Source organism: Mus musculus, chromosome X, assembly GCF_000001635.26.
Source record: "Mus musculus strain C57BL/6J chromosome X, GRCm38.p6 C57BL/6J".
NCBI lineage: Eukaryota > Metazoa > Chordata > Mammalia > Rodentia > Muridae > Mus > Mus musculus.
Window position 1 is genome coordinate 75,499,272 of NC_000086.7, and position 13,544 is coordinate 75,512,815.

Here is a 13,544-nt window from a genome sequence, read left to right on the forward strand (position 1 = left end):
TTTCCTCTAAGAGGAGATTAGTGTGCCACAATGCCCAGCTGTAGGCATTTAATTTTTACAACAAATATTTTAATGAATTTAAAAATATGTACGTGAAATAATGTAACATTTGTGTTTGTTTCATGTTACAGATCATAGCTTTGGAGAAAGTTCCATTAATGAGTAAGTTTTTATTATTCAAAAACATATCCATTGAAGACTAACAACTAGAAAATAATTTCCAAATTAGGTACAAATTGTTTTTGAAAGCTGTAACATGTAGAGTTATTAAGTAATTAGAGTAAAGAAATAATTTGTTATATACTATCTCAACTTTTGTAAGTAAAATTATTTGTAGTTCATGAACTTCTTCCTAACCTCTTACAATTCTTTCTAGTTCAGCTAAATGATCTAATTTCCTAGCTGTCTTAAATATTGACATTCTTCATTGTTCTTGTGTCCTTAATTCTTTTACTTGTAGCATAAAGTATATTAAATTAATGGTGCTTATTTTCAAGCAAAGGTATTAGTAGTTGGGACTCCTAAAGATCATAAGACAAGCAATGTCACTTCAAAGAATAAACAAAATTTTAGTCAAAATCTCTTGGTAACCCCCTGGCAATGGGCAAAGAGACACCTTGTTGTTGGTGTTGTTCTTATATCAGTCATAGGCAGAGCAGATGGCAGTCCTTTGTTCATCCTAGCTTGATACCTGGCTTGGTGGCCAAAGCTCTCTTATGCCTAGGACTCATCAAAATTAAACCAAATCCAGGAGGCACCGTGTGGAACAAAGAAGACAGAGACTTGCTCTCCAGTGCATGGCACAGGCAGGCCATAGACACCCACTTTCTGCCGTGCCATGCAGCATGAATGGAGGATATCATCCAGAGTCCCACCAATCACATGCCCTCCTGCAGTGGGAGCCACTACAATGTATAAGTATGTGGTGGTCAGCTGAGAGAGAAAGAGAAGTGGAGTAGCTTGAGCATTGTGAAGAGAGATGGAACTGGAGGGTGGAGAGGAGTAGCCTGTTGTGAATGGCCAGACCTGTCACCTGGGGTCGTGGTGAAGTCCCATCCCAAGCTGCTGGTGAGGGCCATGTCTGAGTCTGTGGCTGTGCAATGGCAGTGGTCAGTGTCTGTGGCTCATATTACTACTAGAGAACATAGGGGACTCCCTGGTTAGGGCAGCTGCTGGGGACCACATGGATGTCCAGGACTGTGCATAGCTGGCCATGTCCCCTCACTGGATGTAGTGCTCTGGAGACCTGGCCCCATATTTCATCACTGTCAGCACTCGGGAGAGTGGGCCCTGCACCTCACCTGGACAGCACAGCAGAGGTGACCCTGATGGTTGAGACTTAGGTGAACCAGCTCTGAGGGTGAAAGTGTGGGAGAACTGGCTCCTGCTGTTAGGTGGCATGGGTGTGGGGGTGATGCCCTCCCCACCTCATCCCTTATAGGCTGCTGCCATCAGGAGAACTGACCCTGAGGTCATGGGTAAGCTGGCCCTATCCCTCCCATACTGCAGCACTTAATGGCAGATAAGGGAGAGTCAGTATGCTAATCAGCTGGTGTGCTGCCCTTCATAGGCCTTGCATCTCATCTAGGCAGCACACTAGAGCATGCCCTAGTGAAGGGGGTACAGGTGAGCTGACCCCGAGGTTTAGAACATAGGACAGCTGGCTCTGTCATTTATCTGGAATGAGGTGAAGTTAGTGAGGGGATGGTGCCCTTCCCCTCCCCACCTTGCCACCAGAGAGCTGGCCCTGGGGTCTTGAGAGTGGGAGAGATAGCCCTGCCCCCCCTTATTAGCTGTAGCACTCAGGAGAATGGGCCTTACACCTGGCCTGGGCAACACAGTGGAGCTAGCCCTGATGGCAAAGGCATGGGTGAGCCAGCCTAGAGGGTGTGAGAGCTGGCCCAGCCCTTTATGGGCTGCAGCACTTGGGAATAGTTGGCCCCTGAGCCAAGGCTCAAGGCAGCTGGCTCTAGAGGTTTGAGTACAGTGAGCCAGCTCTGAAGGCTTGGTACTGGGAGAGTTGACCCTGCCTCCTGCAGAGGGTGGTAGTGGGTGGCAGAGCAGTGCTGGAGAACTCATCCTGGTGGTGCAGATAAGGGAAAGCAGGTGTCCTAACCAGCTAAGCTGCCACCCAGGCTCAGATCCAGGGTTCTAAATTGGCCCACCCCAAAATCTATATTGTCTGCCAGTGGTTGGGGTGAGTAAAAGAGCTGGCCAGTCCTACTGAGCCAGTGCTGCAGGATCTCCATGACAAAGGGCAGCAATGGTATGACCCAGAGAAGTCCCGATGAAGATCAATATTGATGGTGTCACAGAAACCAGAGGCTCTCAGGCCAGACTGATGACTCATTTCAAAGTGAAGATGTGTTGATAGAGGAATATATTGTGGGACACACTGTGACATACACTGTGACATATTACAGCTTCCACGATGAGATGTTTTTTATGCCTTTTTGTTTATTTATGTATATTTTATTTTGGGGAGGAAGTTGCAAGGGCAAAGGTGGATATGAAGGGATGGGGAGATAAGTGGGACTAGGGTGCATGATGTGAAACTCATAAGGAGTCAAAAAAATTCCTGGTAAATGAAACTGAAGTAAGGAAGATAATTAACTACTAATAATATGAGATGTAAGACTGAAGAAAAGCTAAGGAGACTAAACAGAATAAAGAGGACTATTGTGTAATAATAAAAGGCAGTATTACTGAAGTAATATATTTACTTAGGTATACATATATAACAAAATTGTTATAAATATATAAAGGGCAGTATTACTGAAGTATTAATACATATAGCAAAGTTGTTATAAATACATGAAGAACTTGAGAAAATAGAACTATATTGGGTAATTTCAAACTGCCTTTTATTATTGAACAGATCTGAAAGATTAAGAGATGATAAGCAAAGAGGAATTTGAATAAAATATAATAAATAACAGTAACAAATTTGAATGCACATATATAGAATCCTCATTTTCTTCAAAGCAATACTATACTTGTCTTCCTTAACAGAATTATGAAATAGTTTTACAGGCCACATTCTTTTGTCATCCAATGAAATTAGAACTAAATAATAATAACTGACTGAAAAATCTTTATTACTTAAAACCTTAAAAAGTAGAGTTGTAGCCAGGTCTGGTGGCACACTCCTTTAATCCCAGCTCTTAGGAGGCAGAGGCAGGTGGATTTCTGAGTTCGAGGCCAGCCTGGTCTACAGAGTGAGTTCCAGGACAGCCAAGGCTACACAGAGAAACCCTGTCTCAAAAACAAAACAAAACAAAACAAAACAAAACAAAACAAAACAAAACAAAACAAGTGCGGGGCGTGGTGGCACACACCTTTAATCCCAGCACTTGGGAGGCAGAGGCAGGCGGATCTCTGAGTTCGAGGCCAGCCTGGTCTACAAAGTGAGTTCCAGGACAGCCAGGGCTACACAGAGAAACCCTATCTCGAAAAAACAAAACCAACCAAACAAACAAAAACCAACAGCAAAACAAAACAAAAACCAGTAGAGTTGTCTTGATAAGGAAATCAAAGGAAAATTATTAACTATCTAAAAAGCAATGTTTAATTCTGTTTTTTAAAGACAAGATTTTATATACTGCATACTGGCTTTGAACTTATTTAAGGTCAGTTTCAGCTACATAACTAAATTGAACTTGGGTTTTCTGGAAGAGCAGTCACCGCTCTTAACTGCTGAGCCATCTTTCCAGTTCCATGCTCAGCTTTTTAAAAATAACCAAAGAAAAAAATATCATACCAAAGCCAGTGAGAACTAAAATTGAAAGGAAAATTATAACTAATTTTTCGTGCTTTTATTTTAAAATTAAAACTTTAAAAATTAAAATTTTTAAGAGTTAAAATTGTTTTATCTTTTTCCTTAGAAAAATGGAAAATTATAAAATTAATTAGAATATAAAATTTGTAATATAAAAAATCAAACTAAAAAAAAATACAAAAGTTATTTCTTTATCAAGTTCCTTAAAATAAGTCCCTCTGATTAATTTGACAAAAGAAGATATAGCCAGGTGTGGTGTTGCATGCTTTTTTTCCCCCACATTTTTTTATTAGATATTTTCTTCATTTACAGTTCAAATGCTATCCCAAAAGTCCCCTATACCCTCCCTCCGCCCTGCTCCCCTACCCACTTCTTCGCCCTGGCATTCCCCTGTACTGGGGCATATAAAGTTTGCAAGACCAAGGGGCCTCTCTTCCCAGTGATGGCCGACTAGACCATCTTCTTCTACATATGCAGCTAGAGACCAGAGCTCTGGGGGGTACTGGTTAGTTCATATTGCTGTTCCTCCTATAGGATTGCAGACCCCTTCAGCTCTTGTGTTACATGCTTTTAATCCTAGTACTCAGGAGGCAGAAACTGGAGTATTACAAGTTCTAGACAAGGCAGGGCTACACAGAAAAGTCTAGTTCAGCCTGGATTATGTCTTCAAAGCAAGGAGAAAGAGAAAGAACATAAGCAGAAGGAGTTGGAAGAAGAATTAAGACTCACTGTGTGTCATGGATTCAGTTTAACTTTTTTTTTTTTAGTTTATCAATGCTTAATATTACCTGGAGTAAATGGCCACAAATAGTACTGTTTATCAGGCAGAGATAAACAAGTAAAGACATATAAGAATGAATAAATAAATACACATGATATGAATCTTATTTCTTCTTTCTGAAAGTACATAAGTTCCTAGGATAGTTAACATTGATGGTCAACTTGGCAGTATCTAGAATCCAAGTCCCTGGGAATGTCTGTGATGGAGTTTTTGTTTGTTTGTTTGTTTTTTGTTTTTTGTTTTTTTTGTTTTTTTTTAAGGGAAACAAGACAAAAAGTTTTATTATTTTTAAAAATATGCTCATGATCTGTGTGCTTCTGTTCCTTTTAGTGCCCCTAGGAATTTTTTTAAACAATTTTTATTAGACATTTTCTTCATTTACAATTCAAATGCTATCCCAAAAGTCCCTTATACCCTCTCCCCACCCCCACTTCTCTCCAACCCGCCCACTCCCACTTCCTGGCCCTGGTATTCCCCTGTATTGGGGCATATAATCTTTGCAAGACAAAGGGCCTCTCCTCCCAATGATGGCCTACTAGGCCATCTTCTGCTACATATGCAGCTAGAGACAGGAGCTCAGGGGGTACTGGTTAGTTCATATTGCTGTTCCTCCTATAGGGTTACAGAGCCCTTCAGCTCCTTGGGTACTTCCTCTAGCTCCTCCATTGGGGGCCCTGTGTTCCATCCCATAGATGACTGTGAGCATCCACTTCTGTATTTAGCAGGCATTGGCATAGCCTCACTAGAGTCAGCTATATCAGGGTCCTGTCAGCAAAATCGTGCTGGCATATGCAATAGTGTCTACATTTGGTGGTTGATTATGGTATGTATCCCAGAATGGGGCAGTTTCAACAAATGGTGCTGGCTTAACTGGCAGTTATCATGTAGAAGAATGTGAATTGATCCATTCTTATCTCCTTGTACTAAGCTTAAGTCTAAGTGGATCAAGGAACTTCACATAAAAACCAGAGACACTAAAACTTATAGAGGAGAAAATGGGGAAAAGCCTTGAAGTTATGGCCACAGGGAAAAAAATCCTGAACAGAACACCAATGGCTTGTGCTGTAAGATCGAGAATCGACAAATGGAACTTCATTAAATTGCAAAGCTTCTGTAAAGCAAAAGACACTGTCAATAAGACAAAAAGGCCACCAACTGATTGGGAAAAGATTTTTACCAATCCTAAAACCAATAGGGGACTAATATCCAATATATACAAAGAACTCAAGAAGCTGGACTCCAGAAAATCAAATATCCCCATTTAAAACATGGGGTATAGAGTTAAACAAAGAATTCTCAACTGAGGAATACCGAATGGCTGAGAAGCACCTAAAAAAATGTTCAACGTCCTTAATCATGAGGGAAATGCAAATCAAAACAACCTTGAGATTCTACCTTACACCAGTCAGAATGGCTAAGATCAAAAATTCAGGTGACAGCAGATGCTGGCAAGGATGTGGAGAAAGAGAAACACTCCTCCACTGCGGGTGGGATTGCAAGCTTGTACAACAACTTTGGAAGTCAGTCTGGAGGTTCCTCAGGAAATTGGACATAGTGCTACCAGAGGATCCAGCAATACCTCTCCTGGGCATATATCCAGAAGATGTCCCAACCAGTAAGGAGGACACATGCTCCACTATGTTCATAGCAGCCTTATTTATAATAGCCAGAAGGTGGAAAGAACCCAGATGTCCCTCAACAGAAGAATAGATACAGAAAATGTGGTACATTTACACAATAGAGTACTACTCAGCTATTAAAAACAATGAATTCATGAAATTCTTAGTCAAATGGATGGATCTGGAGGATATCATCCTGAGTGAGGTAACCCAACCACAAAAGAACTCACCTGATATACAATCACTGATAAGTGGATATTAGCCCAGAAACTTAGAATACCCAAGATTCAATTTGCAAAACACATGAAACTCAAGAAGAGGAATACCAAAATGTGGATACTTCGTCCCTTCTTAGAATGGGGAACAAAATGAGACAGTTTAACTTTTTAATCCTTGAAGAATTGATGATTTCAATTCTAATCTATGATAAAAGGGAAGATCTTCAACTTATTGTAATAAAAATGTTTACTGCAAAAAGCTGACAGACACAGAATAAAGGAAGGAAACTGCCAAAAGTCACACATTATATTTTGTGTTTTAAATTACTCCAAACATCTTATGTGCTGAAATGAAGCCTTGACTCCCAGGGCATTGAGAAGTAGGGCATTTGGAGATGATTGGATAATAAGGATTCTGGTACTACTAATTTCTGCCAAGCCCTATTTGATAAATATTTTTGCCACCTCCTAGTAATGCCACAGTCTAGAGGAAAAGCTTCCAACAGATGGTTCTCTGAGAAACAGTTAAGGTATAAAATATAGCAAATAATTTCATAATATCAGGTTTATATTGAAGTCTAATCTATTCTGAACTGACTTTGTGTGTGAATATCTAATTCTACCATTTTTTTTGGTTTTTTGAGACAGGGTTTCTCTGTATAGCTCTGACTATCCTGGAACTAACTTTGTAGACCAGGCTGGCCTCGAACTCAGAAATCTGCCTGCCTTTGCCTCCTGAGTGCTGGGATTAAAGGCGTGCACCACCATGCCTGGCTTAATTTTACCATTTATTAAAGGTATTATTTTGTCAGTAGAAGTGACATGAAGGAGCCTCAGCCTTCAGAGGTGAACACAAGTGATGAAATAAAATGGGAGTTAAATACCTATACCTGTATATCAGCCATTTGGAATTCCAAGCCTGCTCCACTTGTTCCCTGCTTGGTAACATTTGTGCTACATAATTTCTTTTAAATTTTGATATATATGTAAAACACATAAATTTATATTAAGGAAGTAAATAGAGTGAGAATTTTCTCTTTAATCAGCTCATTCATATTTCACTCATATTTGGTGCAAAGACACTCAACTTTTATAAATAAAAACATGAAAATTCACATTTAGGACATATTTTTCCATCAACAGAGTCTTCCATTATTTTCCCCTATGTTTATTGATCACCTGGTAGGTTCAGGCACTGTGCTGAATGCTAGAATCACAATATAAACAAGGAACTTGACTCTATTTTCAAGAAGCACTAAGTATTGCTAGATATATCACCAAACAATGGCATTGAAATAGCTAAATTAAGGTGGGATACTATAAAAGGCATGTTGGTTTATTTCATAAAATTGTCGATTATGAGATTAAAAGATAAGTTAAATTGAATCACTGGTTGAGGGTTGGCAGAGTGTTACTGGAGCAAAACTATAAGCATGATTATGTATGAATTTTTGAACTAAGCCTCATATGGTTCAGATAATTATAGGTCAGCATTGGGCAGCAAAAAGGGTTTGTCACAAGTATTACAAAAATAAACTTGTTTTCCAGAGGTTTTTCCATGTTAAAACTGCACAAACCCCTTGTTTCAAACCTTCCATAACACCCGTGTTTTGAAATCTAGTACTTGGGAACTCCAGGCAGGAAAATCAAGAATTTGAGATCAATCTGGTTTATAGAGAGAGAACTTATCTCACTGCCTCTGACCAAAAAAAAAGTTCTTTGTAGCCTTTTTATATTTATTTTATATTTATTTTTCCTTGTATGACCTTATTTTATCTTCTGGAGATGTTTTAAAACTTGAGCACAGTAAGCCACTGGAAAAGTGACAGAGAAAATAGAAATGTCTGAACCCTTGAATGTCTTTGATCTGTTGTGCCTGTCCTGTACTTAAACTTAGTACTTAGATCCATGAATTTTATACAATCTTTACATTTATCCATAAAAGTGGTCCTATAATCATACTTAAATATATATGCATATCAATATCTAGGTTTCTATTCTCTATTTTTTAGCCTAGAATATTTTCAGTTTAGATATGGCAGCTTTGTTATTGTGAAGAATTTTTTATACACCTTACTTTGTGATTAATTCATTATTGCTTATGAGAATGATTCATTAAATTTATCCCCCTTACACTCTTTCATAAGCAGAACTTTTACAAATTTATTATTTTTCCTTGTGCTAGCATTTCCTTCCATTGGCATTAATTAAATGCAATATTTACACAAGAGCAATCACTTCCCTGTACTCTTGGTACTATGGCATTAGAAAAGCAATTAAAACGAACTCTTCACTCTTTTTTTTTTATTGGATATTTTCTTTATTTATATTTCAATGTTACCCCCTTTCCGTGTTTCCCTCCCTTCCAGGAACACCTTATCACATCTTCCCTCCCCCTGCTTCTATGAGGGTGTTCCTCCACCCACCCACCCAATCCCACCTCCCTACCCTAGATTGTCCTACACTGGGGCATCTATTGATCTTCCCATTGATGCATGACAAGGCCATCCTCTGCTACATAAGCAGCTGGAGTCATGTGTACTCCTTTGCTGATGGCTTAGTCCCTGGGATTTCTGGGGGATCTGGTTGGTTGATATTGTTGTTCTTCCTATGGGGTTGCAAATCCCTTCAACTCCTTCAGTCCCTTCTCTAACTTAGGGACCCCCCACTCAGTCCAATGGTTGGCTGCTAACATCCACCTCTGTATTTGTAAGGCTCTGGCAGGGCCGTATCAGGCTCCTTTCAGCATACATTTCTTGGCATCCATAATAGTGTCTAGGTTTGGTAATTGTATATGGGATGAATCCCTAGGTAGGACAGTCTCTGGGTGGCCTTTCTTTCAGTCTTTGCTCTACACTTTAACTCCATATTTGCTCCTGTGAGTATTTTGTTCTCTTCCTAAGAAGGACCAAAGCACCCACACTTTGGTCTTCCTTCTTATTGGCTTCACGTGGTCTGTGAATTGTATCTTGGTTATTTGGAGCTTTTGGGCTAATATCCACTTATCAGTGAGTGCATACCATGTGTTTTCTTTTGTGATTGGGTTACCTCACTCAGGATGATAAAGGACACTGCCAACAGGACAAAAAGGCAACCAACAGATTGGGAAAAGAGCTTTACCAATCCTACATCTGATAGAGAGGGCTAATACCCAATATATACACAGAACTCAAGAAGTTAGACTCCAAAGAAACAAATAACCCTATTTAAAAATAGGGTACAGTGCTAAAGAAAGAATTTTCAACTGAGGAATAGCGAATGGCCGAGAAGCACCTAAACAAATGTTCAACATCGTTAGTCATCAGGGAAATGCAAATCAAAACAACCTTGAGATTCTACCTCACACTAGTCAAAAAGGCTAAAATCAAAAACTCAGGTGACAGCAGATGCTGGCAAGGATGTAGAAAAAGAGGAACATTCCTCCATTGCTGGTGAGATTGCAAGCTGGTACAACCGCTCTGGAAATTAGTTCGGCGGTTCCTCAAAAAATTGGACATAGTACTATCTGAGGACCCAGCTATATCACTCCTGGGCATATACCCAGAAGATGCTCTAACATGTAATAAGGACACATGCTTCACTATGTTCATAGCAGCCTTATTTATAATAGCCAGGAGTTGGAAAAAATCTAGATGTCCTTCAATAGAGAAATGGATACAGAAAATGTGATAGATTTACACATTGGAGTACTACTCAGGTATTAAAAACTGATGAATTCATGAAATTCTTAGGCAAATGGATAGAGCTAGAAAATATCATTCTGTTTTCTTTTTTACTAATAGATTCCAACTTATAGGATCTTATCCCTTCATGGTATCTTGATCCATTATTTCTACTAAGTATGGCTTAAAGACCAGCAATGGTCCCATTCAACCCCCAAGGTATCAGATATATTTGAATTCTTGTTATTTAGAGCTTGAATAGAAATGAAAAGTCATTGGAGGCAGGACCCAGTGTTTTAAGGGGATTTTTTTAAAAAAAGGAAATAGATATTTCTGTGTAGTATTTCTCTCTTTTAGAAGACAAAACCAATTTTATCATTTTCATCATTATAAAAAGACAGAAACACAGAAATGTACATACCTAGTTCAGACTTTTACAAGCTTGTGCTATTAAACTTTCATCTTGAATTCTTCTATTTTCCATGATTTTTTATTCACCTATTCGTTTATTCATTCATCAGTTCTGTGATTAGCAATGGAGGTAATTTAGACTGGACATTTCAGGGATAACTTTCCAGAGGTCTGCTATGAGATGAATGATATAATTTAGATAGCCAGGCAACTTGAGTTGAGACTTCCACAGAACTCAGAAGGGAGATAATTAATTCAAATATGCAAGGTTCCAGGACAGTGAGTAGTGAATAACGAAGATAATTGCAACTAATGAATGTTTAAAGAATAGAAACTCAGTATCACAGGCAGTGTAAACTGGCTCAGAGTACTGTTTTCTAGAAAACAAAGATTTTCTTCAACCTTTAGCTCTTATTTTTAATATCTGCCTAGCAAAACTCCAGGTATTAGATAACAAAAAATAGTTTTGTATTTAAATATTCATTATTTTATAAGCAAGGAAATATGTAAAAATGACCAAAGAGTTTACTGTGTTATTTTACTTGGATGCAGTCCAAGTAGAGGCAACAAAGCAGAAAGATTCAGATTCAGGTGGAAAATTGTGACCTTTGAACAGGCTGAACTAAAGTGAATCATCCTCATCTTCCAAATTCAATAAAGGCAAACCCTGGCATTTGATAATCTTGAGACTACTCAATTCAATATTTTGGAGATTATATATTCTTGTTTGATTCAGTATTTATCCTGAGCCAGGCAGTGATGGTACACGCCTTTAATTCCAGCAATTGGGAGGCAGAGACAGATGGATTTCTGAGTTAGAGGCCAGCCTGAGTTCCAGGACAGCCAGGGCTACACAGAGGAACCCTGTCTCAGAACCCCCCAATACATATGAAATGTGTTTTAGCATAAATTAAATTATTATATATACATATATATGTAATGTGTTTTAGCATAAATTAAATTATACAAACCTTGTTGTAAATTTTATTTAGTTAATTCAATATCTAACCATCAAAATACTATGAAAAAATGAAAGGTAATATCTTATTTCCCCCTTCCAAGTAAAACAAAGATCTTAAAACACCAACTCCAGGGCATCCTTCTGACATATATTTTAGTACTTCATGGTATGACCTGATGCCTCCTTGTTTAGCCTCTTCAAATTAATATTATAAATGTTAATATTTATAACAGAAATTTTTATTTAAATTCAGCTACATATTTATAAATTCTTTGGTTTTTTTTTTTGTATTAGGATCATTTCTCTTAATTGGAAGAAGTCTTTTAGATGTGCATTTAATGTGGTCATATTGGTGGTAAACTTAAGTTTTGTTTATCTGAAAATAAAATCATGCTCATTTTTGGTTTTTGGGGGTTTTTTAGATTGTGTCTTGCTTTGTGGTCCAGGTTGGCTTTGAACTCTGTGGTTCTGTTGACTTCCTTAGAATCCCTCTGCCTCTTCCCAGTTCTTGGATGAAATGCTATATGTAGCTAATACTCATTAATTTTACCTTTTAACATTATTTTTTACCTTTTAACATTAATTTTTATTAAATTATTTATTTACATTCCAAATGTTGCCCCCTTCCTGGTCCCTCATCCCTGAGTTCTTCATCCCCTCCCCCTCCCCTTTGCTTCTGAGAGGGTGTTCTCCCACCTCCCCCTCCCCCCAACCCCCCTCCCCCAAACACCCAACAATCCCCACCCCTGCTAGCATCCCTCTTCTTTCCCTGGGGCATCAAGTTTCTACAGGATTAAGTGCATCCTCTCCCACTGAGGCCAGACAAAGCAGTTCTCTGCTATATATGTGTGGCGGCAGGGGAGGCAGGGTTGGACACCCCGCACCCCATGCTCTTTGGTTGGTATTTTAGTCTTTGGGAGCTCCCAGGGATCTGGGTTTATTGATACTGTTGTTCTTCCTATAGGGTTGCCATCCCCTTCAACTCCTTCAGTCCTTCCCTAACTCTTCCATAGGGGTCCCTGGGCTCAGTCCAATGGTTGGATGTAAGTATCTGCATCTGTCTGAGTCAGGTGCTGGTAGAGCCTCTCAGAGGACAGACGTGCTAGGCTCCTGTCTGCAAGCACAACACTGCATCAGTAATAGTGTCAGGGTTTGGTGTCTGTGCATGAGATGGATCCCAAGGTGGGCCGGTCACTGGATGGCCGTTCTTCAGTCTCTGCTCCATTTTTGTCTCTGCATTTCCTTTAGATAGGAACATTTTTTTTTTAAAAAAAGAAATCACAGTGACTACTTGCTCACCATGAAACCTGTTGAAAAGATAACCACTTACATTGTTCTTTTTTCTTGCAAATAGAGGTGAAGCCATGTTCAATGGAAGATTGCAGCTTCAAAGCTTCCACTCCACCTTTGGCTTTTGTTAAAAACAAAAAGTAATTAAAGGACAAAAGGTTGCAAAGGGTGGAAAATGAAGGATAGATCTAGGAGGAGTTGTGGGAGTTCAGGGGTGAATATGATTAAAATGTACTGTATGCACATGTAAAATTCTCAAGAATAAAGTATTATGTATATATTAATTTGAAAATCTCAAATAGTTTTCCTTTTGTAGGGCGTTCAAAAGGATATGACAGACAAATCATCCATGCTGAAAGCACCAGCTAATGAGTAATTCCTATACTTGGGAATTTAGTCCATCAGTAGGGTGTTTGCTTAGTTTAGAATGCATGCAAGCAGGGTCCCTGAGAGGGAAGAAAGAAGGGAGAAAATTGGGGAAGAAGGGAAGGGAGCAAAGTAGAGAGGGAAAGAAGGAGGAAGAAGAGGAATGGAGAAAAAGAATGTTCTTTTTAGGAGTAATATTATAGAATTTGGGGCAAACTGAAATCTTATTAATCAATTTAAAGGTAGGAATTGTTCGTAAAAAAAAAAAACTCCCTCTTTGCTCATGAGTTTCAATAAAATAGGTTTTACTTTCTCATTTCAGTTGACACAAAGGACAAGAAGAGGTGAACTATTTTAAAGATTTTATTTTATTTTAAATTATATAAATGTGTACAGGGTGTTTTTTAGTGGTAGAGAACATTTTTATTTTTACTGTCTTTTTTTTTTTTTAGTTATCA

General features: G+C 38.7%; 1 non-coding gene across 1 annotated transcript; it reads left to right on the top strand.

Annotated features, from left to right (window-relative positions):
- Positions 1-589: 589 nt before the first annotated feature.
- Positions 590-733, top strand: LOC115489221. Its single transcript, XR_003953183.1, has one exon. It is a non-coding gene; the product is annotated as a small nucleolar RNA SNORA48 (small nucleolar RNA).
- The last annotated feature ends 12,811 nt before the right edge of the window (positions 734-13,544 follow it).